The 18,034-nt window shown below is 38.6% G+C and overlaps 1 protein-coding gene across 3 annotated transcripts in view; it reads right to left on the reverse strand.

Annotated features, from left to right (window-relative positions):
- The window catches only part of LOC110154238 (leucine zipper putative tumor suppressor 2 homolog), a 46,583-nt gene that overhangs the window by 15,665 nt on the left and 12,884 nt on the right, over positions 1–18,034 (reverse strand). Inside the window, exon 2 of one of the 3 annotated variants that reach the window (XM_020918210.2) lies at positions 13,021–13,122. The exons of 1 other annotated variant lie outside the window; for it this stretch is intronic. The gene's annotated coding sequence lies outside the window, so the exon portion shown is untranslated. Of the gene's footprint in view, positions 1–2,016; positions 2,170–13,020; positions 13,123–18,034 lie in introns of those variants that run through there. One more of the 3 variants, XM_020918211.2, reaches the window with a different exon arrangement.

Consider the following 18,034-nt stretch of genomic DNA (forward strand, 5'->3'; position numbering starts at 1 on the left):
ACAATTGGTCAATAATAAAATGATGCAAAAACAGTTTAAAGGGCCTATATTATGACATTGAGTTCATACAAGAAATGCTCCACTGTGTTTTTAAACTTCATACACCTTCACTTCACTTCTGTATAAAGTAAAGTTCTCACTAAATAGTACAGCATTCTTAACTTTGTATAACTCTATAATTGCACCATATCTGATGGACTGTGTAGAAATTTAGGGGTCAACATGTAAAACTTACCAACAATCTTTATTTATTTTACAAAAAAGGGCCTTGAGAATTATCACCAACAGTCATTGTAGGGAGCCATCCAACCCAATATTTGTTCAACTTCAAGTGTTGAAAATGCATGATATTGTTGAATTAAGTCTCCTCAAAGTCATGTATAAAGCAAAGTGCAGTGTATGACCTGTAAATATTCAAAGACTGTTTGAGACAAAAACAAGCCACTAAAATTTAAAATTAACCTACATGTTTAAAAAACCCAGACTCAGAACCAAGGTTATGGAGCAAAGCATCACTGAAAGGAGTTCATTTATGGAATAGTCCTGACAAAGATACAAAAGAATCAAGTACAATGACGACATTTAAAAAATACATAAAATCCAATGCAATGTGTATGTATGAAAAAGAAAACTAAGTTGTTGTACACAAAAGTGAAGATTTCTGTTTGCAATTGATCAGTAATTGTGCCTGAACTGATTTGGAATGTTTAGTAACCATCGGTGTTGATGTATTGTTTTGAAAGGGAAAGGGGTGCAGATAACATAAGATTTCTCTACTTTCTGTTCCTTTTCATTCATTTCTTGTATGTTTGATGTTGTGACACTCTCGATGTCTTTTTATACTTTATGAATGAAATAAATAAACAAATAAAAAAAATAAAATTAATCATTTGGATGATTTCAGCCCTGGAAATGTCCATCTCTACTGAATTAAATATAAAACTACAGCTTCATGACATCACAAGGTGGAACAGAGCATTTTGAAGGGAATCAGCTGGAAAGTCCCCCAGCTATAAAGTCCCCCTGAATTGTACTCTTTATGAAAGTAAGTTAGTTAATCTATATACATATAAATAAATAAATAAAATACTCTCCTCAGTCCATCTGCAGAACTTGAACAGTGGGACTTGAGATGATAAAATGCTGGTTCTATGTGGTCAGAGAGGCAGTGCCATCACTTGTCTCAGAAAATTCCTCACAGGTAACTTGTGGGTGTACGCTGACCTGAGTCTATATTCCTTTATCTTCCTAATAAAAACATAAACAAGACCCGATATTTGGTCTCATTACATTCACAGTTAATTTTGTTATGATATAGAATGCTGATTTTCTAACTCAATACATCACAGTGCTTGACGTGGACGACTAAAGGCCGGCGAGAACGTCTTTCCTCTCCCGGGCACAGCAGGAGGGAGACGTTCCTGCCAAAAAAATGGGACATTCAAGCTGGGACTTTCAAGCCAGGGGGACGTTTCGAGCCGGTATTCATTTTGAGCTTTGGAGATGTAGTCAGACAAATAAAGGGATACTCAAACATGTGTGAATGAAACAAAACACAACTCCAGGTCTGTTTGTGATGAGGTAACAGCATAACATGTCTAAAAGCTCAAATGAGTCAATTTTGCCTCATATCTAGTTTTCGTATCAATTAGTGTCAGATTTTCGATACTTTTGACGACCCTATTACAGGCATATTTAAACATAATATTACACAGGTACAGTGGAAGCCCTCAAATACAATGACAAGGCACAACAGCAGCCCGTGCCTCAATGAGAAGAGAGACAAGCTTGTCCGATGCACTCAAACTCAGTCACACTCAGTTTTGGTCTGCCCCTATTTTCACTGCAGTATTTACTTGGATCTGACCCAATCAATGATAAAACCACATATTCTAACTATCAGATCTACTGCATAAAGACAGGAAATAAAAGTGACTGTTATAAAAGCATAAACATCCTTCTAGTGTAATGTATCCTAAAGATTAAACTCCAAATTGCTTCAGCCAAGTTTCTTACCACAAGTAGCTTTTCTCATAGCACCCCTGGCTCCGGTCTGCTCCTCTGTATCCGCTTTGGTACTTTTCCTGTCCAGTTTTAGCTCCAAATCGTACAACCTTCCTGTGTTCACTGAATGGTTTTGGCTACATTTCCGTCTGCCTCTCTTGAGATCTCACCTCTACAACCTCCTAAAGAGAAGCATTCGCAGCCAATAGGAGTCTGTGTGAATGAAAATCTTAGACCCCTCCTCCTCCTCCCCCCTCCTCCTCCCCCTCCTCTTCCCCCTCCTCCTGTTACTGGGACTGGCCCACCCTCGCGTTGACGGAGACACCTCCCCTCTCCCCTCGCTATCCGGCACCTCTAAGATTTTCTTTGACCAAAAGGCTCAGCTCGAAGTCCTTAACAGCCTTTGTCGAATAGGAAAAAGAGACTGCTTTCCGAGGAAATGGGAGCTGCCAGATTAAAAGTATTGAGGTCTAAGGAAAAGAAGGGCAGGATGGAGCAGGACGAAGAAATCCAGAATCAGAAACAGTTGTAACCAAAACTGTGCAATAGACTATGTCACAACAAATGTAACTTTATTGTAACTATCATGTAAATGCAAAATCCTGTCCTCAAAATGATAAGATTAAAACCACTGATCAGTCTTTTTATGAGTGTTTGATCAGGGTTAAAAGAAATACATTGTGATCAAATGAATGTGATCAATAATGCAATCAAAGTTCAAGCAGAATACTGTATAAACTAGTAGGGGTGTAACGATATCCAACCCTCTCGATACGATATTCTCACAATATCCATCTCACGATATTTTGTGGAGGCAAAAAAAATATATAAAAAATTGTGAGTATGCAACTTTTCTCTTAACGCAATTCAAATAATTAAGATTTAAAAGTGCTTCAAAACTGTTATTTCAACATGTAGATTGGACTGAAATAGAGCAAAGGATCATGGTCTATGAAGTTTTTTAGCTGTTGCTGCACCAAAACAATGAATTTAACACTTGAGACAACTGAGATTCGATATATTGTGATGGCCCACGATATTATTGTGAGACTTTTGACGATACAATATCACAATATTTCGATTATTGTTACATCCTTAGTATAAGCCCTGCAAACTACAAGATACTATAGGGCTCGGTCAGGCAGAAGTCTACAGCAAGGCCAAAAATTCAAGTTAATGCATCTGATATAAAAATGTATTCAACAGATAGCATACTGTATGTACTGTAATTTATGAAACTGTTTACCTTTTTTCTGTGCCATTTTTGGTTCTACAGTTACATATGTTTTAAACATACCATGAATGCAACGTGGACAAAAATTATTTCCCAAATTTCAAAGACCTGCAAATCATGTAAATAAATTGATGTATTTCATCATATCTTGTGTTATTCGATCTTTGAACTGTTGATGAAGGTACATGATTTTTTTTTTTAAGTATTTAAAATGATAAAAATTTGCTTGGAAGGACTGACATATTTTATAGAAATAGTTACCTTTCATTCTAAAGTAATATTAAAGTATTCGGAAGAAAAATTCTGACAAATTATGCAAAATCATGCACCTTCTACTTGCTTGCACAATTTTCCTTCCGTTACTTTTCCCTCCGTTACCATGACCTTTCTTAATAAAAAATCTCATTACTCAAAAAGTAAGAGGTTTTTCAACCTAATCTTGTACCATATGGTAGAAAACTATATGAAGCAAATATTCAAACCAGTTTGTTAAGGATATGTAAGTGAGAACCGCTAGTTATCGCTGTTTGTGTTTATTGCCCAAAAAGTGCTGCATATTTCATTCCCTCCGTTACCGACATGAGTTTTTTTATTTTTTGTCAACAACTTGAAAGAATATCGCAGGTTTAACTTTACCCTGTGTTAACTCTTTCCAACAGTCTAATACTTTACTTATTTCAATAGTCCCTCTAGTTTCTGAATAAGAGCTATTTGAATGTAAAAAATCTGCCCCTGTTTCCCTCCATTACCGCTTGACCTGACCCTATAGTAGTTTAAATGGTGCTGATTTTCTGAATGGACATATTATTGCTTTGCCAGGAAAGTTCCACATTATAGCATTCATCTTGTTTCTTTGCCCATGGAGACAAGAAGGCGATGTGACCATGTCAAACTACTGGTCAAATTTGTGTAAAGGCATGACCATATGCAGAATGTTTTTCAAGGTATTTTAGCAATAAATACATTTGTAATTGAATGAATGCATAATAGATACGTTTAATGTTTACTGTGGGAGATTCCAAGCAAAACAATAACATGTCCATAGAGACCAGCAGGTGGCAGACAGACAAAGTTACACGGCGATTTTTATTAATTCTGAGTAACTGCTTCAGATATAGCTAATTATATATGGTATTTTGTCTATATTCTGTGACAGTGGTTCACAAACTTGTCACACCAAGTACCACCTAAGTATTAGTATTAGTAGTGTCTGGAATTCTGAGTAAACCGAACTATGTCAGGCCTAACTTATGGCTAAATTTTGTCTAAAATGAGACAAAGTTTCTCTGATGATTAACACAGAGGAGGGTAAAAACATTAACAGATTTGTCTCTAAATAATATCCCAATTTAACCTGCTAGCCGCAGCATTCCAAGTAGGAAATGATCATGGGCGTGCTTCTGGCTCCATCAACTATTGAAAAGTATTCAGCCCTCTCTCTATACCTGCTACAGCGAGCCTTGTCATTTTGGTCTTAAAATGTTCATGTTAACCCACTCTACATAATCCTGGTCTTATTATTTCGCTATATTGTCCATAAAATAATTGCTATTCCTAAAGTGGAACTCTACTTCACATTCGCCCTCATATCAGCTTCACATTTGCCCTACAACTGCAGGCCTCGATGAGCTTCATTTGACTGGAGGCAAACACTACAGGTGACATCGCACTCCCTTAATTCACTTCTTTATACCGTCTATGCTCTAAATAAATAAAACAAATAGTCCAACTGCAGAAAGGACCACCTGAGGCAGGTCACGTACCACAGTTTGAGAAACAAAGATTGTTCTATGACATTCTTCAGTTCATTCAACACAGGTGTCCACCGCACAGGGCATTTCCACCTCACTATTAGAGTAATGAGTTTGCCCTGATCCTGTAAACAACCCTTTGAATGAATAAGTAAATGCCAAAAACAAGAGGGAGATGGTGCAACGGCCCTCCCTGAAGAACAGGGGGGTAAAGTAGGGTAAGAGAAGTAGGCTATGCCCCTCTGAGGTCTCTCCACACACAAACACAGACTGTCCCTCCAGCCTTCTCTTCATCTCCACTCTGTTCCCTTAAATGGGTCACACATGGAGGCAGCTATGGAGTTTGTCCTTCAAGCAACAGGGACAGTACAGCACAGAAGGGTCAAGGTTATTATTATGTACCCTACACAAGAGGATACAGGTGGACTACTACAATTTAATAATAATAATGCATTAGTCTTATATAGGGCTTTTCCACCTCAAAGTCACTTTCCAATTTGGTGCATTATTCATTCACTTGGTGGTAAGATACTGTTGTAGCCACAGATACTCTGGGGCAGACTGACAGAGGAGAGGCTGCCAATCTGTGCCATCGACCGCTCTAAGCACCACCTCCAAAAACTGCAATACATCCAGAACTCTACCGCCCGCCCCACACCCGCTCCAGAGACCACAGCACTCCTGTCCTCAAGCAACTCCACTGGCTCCCTGTACAATACTGCATTCAGTACAAGTTCCTCCTCATCACCAATGTACAAGTCCCTCCATAACCTGGTCCCTCCTGATCTCACTGACCTCCTCGTCAGCACTGTCCCGCCCGCCGCCTCAGATCAGCCCACACCAACCTCCTCACTCCCCTCATCAGGACAAAGCACCGGACCTTGGAGGACCGAGCCTTCGTTGCCGTCGCCCCCCCCTCCCTCTGGAACTCACTCCCACAATCCATCAGGAACTCGGACTCACTGCAGCACTTCAAATCACTTCTAAAAATTCACCTGTTCAGTCTGGCATTTCTCCCATGATCAGGCTTTGACAAGGAGGCATAATATAGATAAGTGTGTCATTTTCTATCTCAGACTAAATATAGCCATCACCTGTATCCTGGATAAGAACAATAAAGCTCAAATCAAATATTTATTTTGATGATAAGAGTTGTAAAAAATTATTTGAGCCAAAACATAAAATAGTTAATTTTAAACAGTTTGGAAGTGGTCCAAAGTTATTCTTCACTTCTTGTACACATTCTGAGCACCCTAATTATTACACATAATGAATTTAGAAGTGCATTTCACAACTTTTAGAGGCCAGAGGCAAAGATATTAACAATTAGTATGCTAGCACCGCACTTCCTGATTAGTGGGCAATAAAACAATTTTTACTTGAATGCTGATTGCCAACTGCACACTGAGCACCTACTTTCACCTCAACAGCTGTTTATAGTATAGGCAATAATGGGGCAAGATGGATTCTGCTGAAATAGAAGCAAAAGTGGGTACAAGCTTTTTAAATGATGTATGGGTGATTTTAGTGGTGTTAAAGAATACTTTTACTTTACTTCAAGATAATACAAAAACACAATTTCACAATTTACCAAGCAAAAGTGACTTTTGTAATGACGTGACAATTGTAATATTTTCTCATTACTATCCATGTTTTGTACGGAATTAAAGAGTCCAAGTGAAAACCATTCACTCATTGAATCTGCACTGGAGCATGGATCAGACCACCTGAGCTTTGGGATAAAACCAGTCCAGAATGAAGGCCACATTCACACACACACTCACACTCACAAGACACACACAGACACATTCAGACACACAGGGCTTTATTGGCCGAGGTGGTACAACATGAGTCAGCTGGATTTAAATGGATTGATTTACAAAGTCATGCTGCAAGTCAAATATGCCCCACAACTGTTCTTCCTGCAAGACAAAACTAAAGGGACTCATCTTTGTAGTTAATAGTATTTTCTTTTTAATAATGACAACAGACAGGATATAAATAATTGTCAGAAAAGTCACATGGACTAGTTTTAGGAACAGTTTTTATAAGATTAGTACACATGTACACATATTGTGAAGGTGCACTGTAGGTGAACCTTCCTAGTGGAGGGTCCAACCTGCTTGTCTCTATGGCAAAGCTTTTCCTTTGGATGGTATATTCCACAAGGGTCTCCCTGGCTTGAAAGTCCCAGCTCAAAAGTCCCATTCTCTCAGCTTGAATGTCCCCCTCCTCCCTCCAGGTGCCCCCTTCTGTTGGGCGGCACATGGGTAACTGTTGTGCCCAGAAGAGGGGGAACGTTCTTGCCAGCTTTTAGTCGGTCACGTCACTGTGATGTACTGAGTTAGAAAATCAGCATTCAGACTAAATGTCGGGCCTTGTTTATGTCATTTTATCAATCTTGTCTGAAGAGGCGCACATTTTTTCAGTGTGTATTATCAATATAATCTTCATTTGCTCGTAGAAGTTAAATATGAAATTGTATTTTAAATATTTTTTTCTTGTTCCCCATGTCCTATAGCATCTGTTGATTTGGGAAGAAATATTATTTCCTTAGCTGTTATGAACATAATTTGTAAGCAGCGCAACACAAAAATCATTTTTTTGTATGTATGATCAAATGTGATGAGATATATTGTAACTTGCATGTGTACAACATATAATGACTTTTTTTATATGTATATAGATTAACTATATACCATAAAGGATACAAGTCAGGGGGACTTTCCAGCTGGTTCCCATTTCACAGTATGGCATTAAACATCTCCATCTCCACGACAACAAGCAGGTGACGCTAAAAGGCCAAATATTCAATACATAATTAATAACTAACGTGTGTTACGTAAATGTAATCCTATGCGGTAGATTAGAACTTCCAGACAAAGCACTGGACATGGAGACGAGCAGATGGCAGACCCTTATCCAGAAAAGTTACATACTGCGTCTTTATTTGTGTCAAGCATTATTACATTCATGACACACTAACAGAAAATCGAATTGCAGGCTTTCTATAATTAATCACACTTGGCACAAACACTGACATTAGTCTTGATCAACAATTTATTTGAAAGTCAAAAGAAAGTGCTTGAGTCCTTTTTTGGCCAATTCCTCTAAAAAGTTCCTGACCCTTCTCCAAATGTAGTCCGGGGTTGTCATCCATCTTAACTGTGGTAAACCAGTTCTTCGCCAACTTTCTTCTTTATAAATTTTGGAACAACAGGGCACATCCGGGGACCAGGACGAAAGAGAAAGCTGGGCCATCTATCAGTGTCCAGGCTGCCTCGAGACCAGATATCACTCCCATTGGACGACGCAGCTAAAACCAGCCTCCCTCATCTTCCCCTTTAGACCTATTACTTCCAAAATACTCCCCCGTGGCACAAAGCAATCCAAAAAGCACCTCAAATAGGTTGTGTTCATGACATTATAGACTTTAATTTAGATAATTTTAGATGCAGACCAGGCTTTTTGAACGGAACAACCAAAACAGATGTTAATGTTGGCATTTGTTTGTTTAAAGGGTCCATATTACGCTATTAAACCTTTCCTCCTCCCATCAAAACATACCTGAGCTGTGTTATGTTTCATTTACACGTCTTTATGACACAAACCCTGCACACTACAGGAATATAGGAAGAGCTCCACTGTGTTTTTAAACTCCATACACCTTCACTGGAATCTTTTGGATAATTTCAGCCCTGGAATTGTCTCTCATCTCTAATGAACAAAAGGTAAAATAGTATCTGTTGACTACACAAAGTGGAACAGAGTATTTTGAGCTTTGGAAATATAGACTAATAATAAAGGGTTACTAAAATATGTGTGACTGAAACAAAACACAACTCCAGGTTTGTTTTTGATGAGGTAACAACATTGCTTAAAGCTCACACAAGTCAGTTTTTTGTGTAATATAAGACCTTTAAATCCTGGTTTAGCTCCAGTTTTAGTCCTACTTTAGTCCCAGTTTTTATGTGGTGTGAGCAAAGGGAAATGAAAAGTCTTGTGAGAATAATGCCACCACATTTTTACAGTTTAGTTTATAGTTTTAGATTGACACTGCCATTGACTACTAGCCAGGCTGGCGCCACCTAGTGCCTCCACTCAATTTCATTTCTCTCCAGTGACTAGGTCAGGAATCAAAATACACTAGATGGTTTGCAAGAACCCCGGAAGTGCGAGTCTGGGCACCAGCCAATCAACGAAGAGCCATACATTCTGTGTTGGCAACGATTCCTGAGATCGAGGATTTAAAGCTGGAACAAAGAGAATGTTTGGTGAATTTTATCAAGGGGAAAGACATTATTGCCCTTCTTCATACAGGATTTGGGAAAAGCCCCAATTAGCCCCAATTAGCCCCATTAGCGGCGCATTACATACGTCACGACCAAATAGCAGTGATTGGTTAAATTAAAATACCCGTCTACCGTCAAGCGAACGAATCCTAATGCTGCGAGGTCAGACGGTTTCCACAAAGTGAAACCGGCTGATGAATGGAAGATAAACTTAAAAATGACACAGATATTAACCACAAACCACGTTAAAGCATCTGCATTTTGACAATTGAAGGCAAAATCATGAATAGAAACTGACCTGGCCTCTAACTCAAATGTCTGTACTGTCATTTTAACACATTATGACATCACGTGAACCCAACCTACGCATTAACACTAAGCCGTAATAGTACAACACTGACACACAACAAACACAAAAGTAGGGACAGTCTTGATTATAGTTTATTATTGTTGTCTCATAAATCCAGAAACATGGCCGGGTGAGGTCTGACTTAGCCACAGTCTGGTTCAATGTAACGTGCCAGAGAGATTAGGGTTACGCCTCCAGCTCGGGAATTACAGCAAAACCGAGTCTGTGATTAAGATCTGCTAACTCTCACGCAGCAGGATTGTGTCAACATCCTCAAAAAATAAATACAACCAAGCAAGCAAATGAGACGTTATAGTGGATTTATATAGCTTGATGAGAAAAATATGTTAAAGCTTTAAAAGGCGCACTAAGTAGGGATGGGCATTCGATGAAATTTTCTTAATCGATCGTCGGAAGAATTAACGATCGATTATCGAATAATCATTAACGTTATTATATTAAAATTATCATCATTATTATTACTATCTGCACTACTAATCTGCATAAATAAATTCAACTTTACGACATATAAACCGTAACGACTCTAGAGCCACATCAATCCGTTTGACATTATAATGTGTTTAATTCAGTTTTGCGCAACTCTCACAGAAACAAAACTTAAAACCGCATCGCTAATTTGCATAAACTCAGCGAAGATAAAACTACAGCTCTTGTGCGCTGATGCGGTTCAATTTCTGTTGGATTAAAATACATGATTCAGTGGAATACAGGTTAGTGTGACCATATTTGCGTTTGTCAAAACCAGGACACCGTACGGGAGGTGGGAGGTGGTTCCTCGTCATCGACATTGCGCGACTCTCACCTGGTAAAGCTTTTTCCCACTGGACACCGAAACATATGTTCCTGCTTTATACACTGTGCACATGGACTCCCGAACGCAACGGAAAGCGTGGAATTTCTTGTACAACTCATCGTTAAATACGCATTTGTGCTTCGGTTCCCTGCAGACTGACCGAATGTTTGTGTTTGCTCGCTTCTTCTGATGCAGAGAGCTACATATATGGACCCCTGTTTGGTCACGCTACGCACAGCAACCTACACTCGGTTTGTCGATTAAAATTAACGTAATCGATGAAATTCTTAATGATCAATTATCGATTAATCGATTAATCATGCCCATCCCTAGCACTAAGTAATATTTCTAGTGGAGGATTTGCCATCTGCTCGTCTCATGGAGATATTATTGCTCTGCCTGTAATGTTCCACGGTTGGCATTAACTTCATCTCCATGGAGACAAGCGGGCCAGTCATATTTGTGGAGAGGCAAGCATGATCACACTACACACACTACATGAATTTAAATGTAGTTTAGAAAAATACAAAAATGTGTAAGCAAATAAAGTAATAACATCTCAAATGGAAACCAACATGTAGTGGTCCCCTCACCAGAAAAGTTACATAGTGCATCTTTAAGTAACTACAGTATAGCCTTAAATTTAGAATGTAGGTAAATGTGTGTATTTTATAGTTTAAAATATAATAATTTATAGAATTGTTTATAGTAGCTGTATAAAAACAGACCTAGATCTGGGTACGATCAAAAGAACAGAACTGAAGATACAAGGTCAAATTATTTTTTGTTAAAAGTTCAATTCTAAAAGTTGGTCAGAATAAAAATGGCTCCTGAATTCAGAACATTTGAGAACCACTGACCTAGAAATGTAAGGTACGCTGGGCCAGTTTTAGTTTTAGAAAATTTCACTATTCTTCCGGACAACCAGGTCAGAACCCGAAGCATTTTCTCAATTTATTGTTAAAGAGTAACCCAGTATAGATCTATAAGCAGCTAAAAAAAACAGCTGTGCTCTGTCTGCATTTAATTATAAAACACCGATAATCAGGAAGTGCGCTGTTAGAATGCTAATTGTTGCCAGCTTTACAGTCATGGTAAACTCCGCTCTTGTCTCTTCAATGTTGTGAAATGCTCTTAGAAACTCGTCGTGGTGAATAATTAGGATGATCTGAATGCATAAGGTAAGTGAGGAATAACTTTGGACAGCGCAAGGTTTTTGTGTCTGATTCAAAAAGAGTTAAGACTAGTTCAAAAGGTCAACCAAGAGAAACTGTATCATTACCAGCAACAGCAGTGTCTGTGTACTTGGATCAATGAATCAATAACACCCATCTGTGCTGCTACAACGGAACAAGGGCACAGCCAAATTAACTCTCTTATTCAGCGTCATCATAGTAATTGATTAGGCTGTGGTGGGAATTAAATTAAAGAAGATATATTATTACTTTCAGGTATTTAGTATTAACTTGTAACTAGGGTTGTCAAGTACTGAAAATCAAATACTAATCGATACTAAAACTAGTACAAAAACTAAACACTAAAAGACTCCCATTCACAGTAAGTAAACTTCTGAACACTCAAGCCTCAAGGACAATACATGATGATTGAAACATGCATGAATCAATTATAATACAACTCAGAGGAAATGCGGAAACATTGTTCTTTAAAGCCCCCCAAAAATAGACTAAAACAAAAGCATGTTTTATTCAGTTTGGTTGTTTTTATTACACTGAAAAACTTGATTGGAGTATTGGGATGCACCGATCCAGCTATTTCTGTTCAAATAACAATGCCGATACTTTTGCTATAAGTATCATATTAACCTAGGGCAGCCACTGAACATATTTATTTTCTCCTTTAAACACAAGTGGCGTATAGTTAAAAAAATATATATCCAAATCTGTTTTGTAACTGTTATTTATCATTTTAAGTAATCACAGAACACTACTGAGCCAACATTTGGGCCAACATTGTTCAGTAAATTGTTTTATTACACAAATGTATCATATCGATATCCCTAACTCTAAGAGGGCTTGCATTTTCACAAACCTGACTCATAAACGGCCTGAAAGAGGGCCTCTTTCTGCCCGCTTCCAAGGAAATGTTGTTCCTTTGGCTGTAATCTTCCACAACATGACTAATCTAACTTAATCTATTTCCATGGAGAATGTCCCACAGTATGGTTTTAACTTTCTATTTCCATGGAACCGTGAAGGTGACGTGCCAACTCCAGAAAGTTGCACGTCATCTGTTCCTTTAAATATTAAAGGTGAATGGTGTCACTTTTTGTGGGGAGGGTCCGTCCAATGCTCTTCTCCATGGACATGTTATTGCTTTGTTTGGAATGTTTCAGTGTGGCATTAAACCTTTCTATCTTCATGGAGACCAAACCAGATCAAATTACTGGTCAGATTTATACCACCTGTAATTGAATAAGCGTAAGGTTTAATGTCATACTGTGGAACATTCCAGGCAGAGCAATGACATATCCATAGAAACAAGCAGATAATGGACCCTCCACCAGAAAAGTTACACAATGCACCTTTAAAACTGGATCTGCTGGAGTTTTAGCCTACCTGTTACGGATGCCCAGTCTTGAGGTCCCAGATGGTCTTATTCAAAAGCATGGAGCCTCAGTCGGTGTAAATAAGCCCTCAGTCTGCCTCTGCTCCTGTGGGCTGATGGGAAATAAAGGTTCAAATGAGGGTTTGAATCAGCAGAAAAAACAGCAGAGTTGGAAATCCTGAAATGACTGAAGACTGTTTATAAAGGCAGAGAGAAGGAGGAAAGTCTGACTCATGGTGCCACCGAAACGTATGCTGAGAGAGGAAGGGGTTTTCCATGTCAACAACAGAGTGGGCCCAAAACAGAATCAAGAGAGAAGTAAAATGTGACTGTTGATTATATTACATGGCCAAATAAAATAACTAATACTGAAGTAATAATATACATTCTGAAAGAGGGTAGAGCCCTTACAATAAATTAGATTAATTTAATTTGTGTTGTCATTAGCAACATTCAAGTTTCAGTTTAGCTTTGTCTAAATCTGGTATACAGATGATTAATGTTAAAGATGCATTGTGTAACTTTTCTGGTAGGGGGTCTGTCAAATGCTTTTCTCCATGGAGATGTTATTACTTTGTCTGGAATGTTTCACAGTATGGCATTAAACCATTCAATCTTCATGGAGACCAAACTGGACCAAGTTACAGGTCAGATCTGTGGAGAGGCAACCACAGTCAGAATGTCTGGATTTCTAGGTATTTGAGCTATAAAACCACCTGTAATTGAATAAATGTAAAGTAGTGCTGATTAATATCATAATGCGGAACATTTCAGGCAGGGCAATGACAAACAAGCAGGTGGCAGACCCCCAACCAAAAAGTTACATAGTGCACTTTTAATGCTTGGTCCCAGTTAAAAAAACAAAACAAAACAAAACAAAAAACAAACTAATAACCAAAGCTTTCAGGCCCTGTCCACACTAGTACGTATTCGAGTTGTTTTCGTTGGCAGATCCAGTTTTCGTCCACACTAATGCGATGGAAAACGGCTTCAGAGACGGAACAATCTGGTGCTGCCAGCTTCCATGAACTCATTTGAGTACAGATCTGATCTAGCACAGTTCTAGCTGCGTCCTTATTGGACCACGTCGCTGTGACTTACGCCTTCCTGATTCACTGGGTTCGTGACATTGGTCATGTGACGCTATTGTGGAAAACAGTTTAAATAAACAATGGACAAAAGGGAAACAGCATAGCTAAAACTACTTGCACAGAACAGACTCATCATGACCAGAACACCTCTGTGTCACAGAAAGAACACTCATATTCTACTGAGTCATGTCCTTTTTAAGTCCGACAGAAGCTGAACCGTGTCAAGGCACAAGGAGAGAGCCATTTTTGGGCGCTTAGTTTATGCAAATTACCCATGTGGTTTTAAGTTTTGTTTCTGTAAAACGTAAACAAATGTGTGCAAAGCTGTGTGGATAGGGAAGGTGTCCGTGCACAGAAACGACGTCTGAACGCAAATCATTTCCGATACAGTGATACAGTGATACGGTGATACGGTGATACAGTGATTTGTTTCGGTGTAAACGTAACCTTAGATATGTGTTTTCATTTTTTTGTTACCACTAGGGATGGGCATGATTATTTTTATTAATTTTTTATCATTTTAATCGACAAACCGAATGTAGGTTGCTGTGCGTAGCGTGACCAAACAGGGGTCTGTACATGTAGCTCTCTGCACTCAGAAGGAGCGAGCAAACACAAACAGTCGGTCAGTCTGCAGCATACCAAGCGCAAATGCGTATTTAACGATGAGTTGTACAAGAAATTCCACGCTTTCCGTTGCATTCGGGACAAGTGTGAGGCCATGTGCACAGTGCATAAAGCAGCATATATGTTTCGGTGTCCAGTGGGAAAAAGTTTTGCCAGGTGAGAGTCGCGCAATGTCGATGACGCGTCCCCACGTCCCTCCCCCCGTACGGTGTCCTGGTTTTAACAAACGCAAATATGGTCACACTAACCTGTATTCCATTGAGTCATGTCTTTTAATCCGACAGAAATTGACCGCATCAGCGACACAAGAGCTGTAGTTTATACAAATTAGCGATGCGGTTTTAAGTTTCGTTTCTGTGAGACTTGCACAAAACTGAATTAAACACATTATAATCTCAAACGGAATGATGTGGCTTTAAAGTCGTTACGGTTTATATGTCGTAAAGTTGAATTTATTTATGCAGATTAGGAGTGCAGATAGTAATAATAATGATGATCATTTTAATATAAAAACATTAATGATTAATCGATAATCGATCGTTAATTCTTCCGACGATCGATTAAGAAAATTTCATCGAATGCCCATCCCTAGTTACCACCATCCAGTAACATTTACATTTTTTTACTTCTCTACAAAAACAGCTGAATCTAAACTAATCAAATCAGACTGAACCGTTTTCTATCTGACAGTCTATTTCCACTATCAGCCCTACATAATTGGAAAAAGATGAATGACAATAAGACATCCAAAACAACACGGTCACAAGTAAACAAAACCGATCCAGAGATGCTCAAACATATGTTACAGTGTTGTAGAGTTGGTGTCGTAATAGTGTGGGTTTATGTGAGGCCTCCATCTGTTTGAGCCTCGTCAGACTGAGCCATGCAGACAGATGGAGTGACGACAGTGGCTCCACACACGATTTCAGATGACCAATTCAACATTTATATTTTGGCTTTTGAAAGATAAGTATGAGATAAATTTACTAGGGATGTAACAATAACCAAAATATCAAAATCATAATATATCAAATCACAAGTCTCTTTGCTTAAATTCATTGTTATGGTGCAACAGCAAAATAAAGGGACCCACACAGACCATAATCCTTTGCTCTGTTTCAGTGCAGACTACATGAAGAACTATGATTAAGCACTTTTAAATATTTGTTCTTTGGATTATGACAGAACCAGTCTTGTCAAGGCATTAAAAAAAAAAAAGCAGCATATTCAATTCAATTTTGTTAGGTTCCACAAAACATCACAATATATATCGTACAGTGACATGCATATTGAAGAGTAAATACCCAAGAAGTTAATGTACAAAATAAGACAAAATTAACGTTTTCAGACGACCAATTCAACACGTCACCACAGGTTTCAATGAACTAAGGGTGTATGAGAGGTCATTTTAGTTGTTAAACAAGGACAGCAGTTGTATCTTAAAAGAGATTGGGGTAACACCGCTTTGGAGAAATATTTAATCACGTGATCTCTGTAATATGTACATGTTGTGAATAGATTTGCAGTGTCTGTTTTATAACAAATTATATTAAGGTCTTGTAATACGCAAAATTGACTCAAGCTTTAATTCATGTTATAATGTTGTTACCTCCTGAAAAAACATATCTGGAGTTGTGTTTTGTTTCATTCACCTATGTTTGAACAACCCTTATTAGTCCATCTACATGTCAAAAACTCGAAATGCTCTCTTCCACCTTGTGATGTCATGTAGTGGTAGTTTTCAAGTTAACAGCTCTTTTTACCTTTTGTTCAGTTGAGATTATCAATTCCAGGGCTGAAATTATCCAAATGATTCTAATGAAGGTGTAAGGAGTTTAAAAACAAAGCAGTGCACTTTCTGTATTATCACATGACGTCACAAGGTGGAACAGTGTTTTCAGTTTCAGAGAAGAACTCTGCCTAAATGTGCAGAGTTTGTGTTAAATGTGCGAATGAAACAAAACAAAACTCCAGGAATATTGTAGCTTCTATCAGAAAATAGTGTAATATAGGCCCCTTTGAGTTTTATACACTGACACATCTCTTTGTTCATAAACAATAGAAAAGCACAGGACTTTGACAGCAGTAGTGCGGTTCACCTTTGAAAAACCAATATGTTAGAAGATAATAGTACTTGTGTTTGTCTTTTGGACTGACCGTTGCTTGATAACACAGATAGCCTGTTTACTTAAGAACCACTCCCTTCACCTGCTGCTCCAGACCACACGTGATACTCCCAAAGCGAGATTCAGCTACAAAGAAAACCAAAGAAAGAGCACAGGGGAGCCAGAGGACAAGACCGAGGCCATTACCATTTCATTACATTATTCATTTGCTGAAGAGGCAGCTTCAAACTCTACCCTCGATAAGCTAAAGCCTCGGATTGACCTGCTAACTGCAATCAATAACGAGTCAATGGAGCAGGGCAGTACATGTTCATTCTCAGAGGACAAGAGTTAAAGTGTGAGAGAGAGAGAGGTGGCTCTGCAGTGTTCTAGCACGGTTAAAACAAAGCATATTAAGTATGTGTGTAGGCTGTCCTGTGTAAAAGTCTCTGTAGGTGCAATTGTCAATCTTCCTCGACATAGTATATTTCTTTAAAGGTGCGCTGTGTAACTTTCAGCTGGAGGGTCTGCTACCTTAGCACATCAGCCAGTTTCATTTGTGGAATCCGGCTGCATGACCTCGCAGCATTAGGATTCATTAGCTCAACGGTAGGCGGGTACCAATGGACCAATGCAATAACGTCTTTCTCCTTGATAAAATTCACCAAAAATTCTCTTTGTTCCGGTTTTAAATCCTTGATCAGGAATCGTATGGCTCTTCACTGACTAGCTGGTGCCCGAACTCGTACTTCCGGAGTTTTTGCAAATCATCTGGTGTATTCCAATTCCTGACCTAGTCGCTGGAGAGAAATGAAACTGAGTGGAGGCACTAGATGGCACCAGCCTGCTACCTGCTTGTCTTCATAGAAATGTTATAGTTTTGCTTTAATATATAGCTATATATATTTGCAAAGTATGGTAAGTTTTTGCCTGTAATGTGCATAGAGAAAAAGCTCACAGTTAAAGGCCCTGTTTCCTAATGTTTTTAATGTATGAGCAGAACATTTGTCCCAACACAGATATATAGTATAAGCAGCTCTTGAGGTCAAAGTAAGTCTGCTGTGCTGTCTGTCCACATCTATTTATAAAGCATTTTATTGTACAATAATCAGGAAGTGCGCTGTAACTGTTTCTAGCTTTACCGTCACAGTAAAACTTCGCTCTGGCCTCTGTAAGTTGGGAAACTGAAAAACACTTTTAAA

This window comes from Boleophthalmus pectinirostris, unplaced genomic scaffold (assembly GCF_026225935.1).
Source record: "Boleophthalmus pectinirostris isolate CB_2022bp ecotype Guang Dong unplaced genomic scaffold, ASM2622593v1 HiC_scaffold_14, whole genome shotgun sequence".
Lineage (NCBI taxonomy): Eukaryota > Metazoa > Chordata > Actinopteri > Gobiiformes > Gobiidae > Boleophthalmus > Boleophthalmus pectinirostris.